The sequence below is a fragment of the Phyllostomus discolor genome, chromosome 4 (assembly GCF_004126475.2).
Source record: "Phyllostomus discolor isolate MPI-MPIP mPhyDis1 chromosome 4, mPhyDis1.pri.v3, whole genome shotgun sequence".
In the NCBI taxonomy this organism is placed as follows: Eukaryota; Metazoa; Chordata; class Mammalia; order Chiroptera; family Phyllostomidae; genus Phyllostomus; species Phyllostomus discolor.
In genome coordinates this window covers 8,086,380-8,087,716 of record NC_040906.2, presented here as the reverse complement: position 1 = coordinate 8,087,716, position 1,337 = coordinate 8,086,380, and the positions used below count along the sequence as shown (strand labels likewise).

At 41.9% G+C, this 1,337-nt stretch overlaps 1 long non-coding RNA gene across 1 annotated transcript; it reads right to left on the bottom strand.

Annotated features, from left to right (window-relative positions):
• Positions 1 to 213: 213 nt before the first annotated feature.
• On the bottom strand, positions 214 to 1,119 carry LOC118499855. Its single transcript, XR_004902403.1, has 2 exons — positions 526 to 1,119; positions 214 to 311 (listed from the first exon to the last, which is right to left on the bottom strand). It is a non-coding gene; the product is annotated as an uncharacterized LOC118499855 (long non-coding RNA).
• Positions 1,120 to 1,337: the final 218 nt, after the last annotated feature.

The following is a 1,337-nucleotide window of genomic DNA, read 5'->3' as shown; positions in this document are numbered from 1 at the left end:
GAAACTTTCACATTTACCTAAAGAGCGACTTGAAACTGCTGGAGTTAGGCATGAGCTAAAGGCATGTATTTCATTACTCTTTCCTCCTCTCTCTGCGGCATGCCCAATTACATTTATTTTATATGATGTCTTTTTATTATGGCTCAGCATTTGTAATCCTCATGAGAATGGAAATTCTAAAATGCCAAGGACCTTCTCTTTTGCATTTTTTTTCTGTCATTTAGAATGGTACTTGTCATGCCTGGTGCCCAATACATGTTTGTGGGGTGAACGGCTAAATATGAATGCCTATCAGAATGCCAGGGATTCGACTCCTTTTCTTTTTCTTTTTTTAAAGATTGTATTTATTTATTTATTTTTAGAGAGGGAAGGGAGGGAGAAAGAGAGAGAGAGAAACATCAATGTGCAGTTGCTGAGGGCCATGGCCTGCAACCTAGGCATGTGCCCTGACTGGGAATCGAACCTGCGACACTTTGGTTCGCAGCCCATGCTCAATCCACTGAGCTACACCAGCCAGGGCTTGACTCCTTTTCTAGGGTCTCTTTTCTGCGAGTTGGATACCAGGCTCACAAAGGCCGATGCCTTCATGTTAGCCAGATGCTAACAGGCTGTTTAAAAAATTTATGGCTCCTTATTATTTCTTTAGAGGTACATGTGGGAGTTCTGTTGTAGCTGGTGTACTTTTGCATGACTTTTTTTTATGATGGTAAGAAGAAATAACATTAAATTTACTATCCAAATCATTGTAATTTTTAATTAAAAGGAAAATATCTCATTTGCTTTCAGTGGCAGGTAGTTAAAACTGTTTCCTCTGCCTTCAGCAAATCTAGGTGAAGGAGGAAGAAATCCATATGGCTGGGTTGGGGCTTCACATCAGGACCTCACCCCCGAGCCTTTGAGGAGACTGGAAAAATCCCTTGCCGTTGAATAGAAACCTGCTCAGGAGCCTTGAATGGGGCTCAAGGCTTTCACTGTAGCATGAAGCAGCCAATGTGGACATTTATCTTGTCATGTATTAGTTGTGGCATATGTCTTAGGAACTCAACTCTGGACTTCTGGTGGATTTAGAATTTTCTTACTTTAAAAGTAGTGTATTTCTTGAAGAGTCACATAGATTTCTTCATTGTTTTCCTCTTCATCTTTCCCTTTCTTCCCTTCCTCCCTTTCTCTTTCTTTCCTTCTTTCTTTCCTTCCTTCTTTCTCTTCCTTCCTTCCTTCCTTCCTTCCTTCCTTCCTGCCTTCCTGCCTTCCTGCCTTCCTTCCTTCCTTCCTCCTTTCTTTCCTTTCTTTCCTTTCTCTCTCTCTCTCCCTCTCCCTCCCTCTCTCTCCCCTCCTTC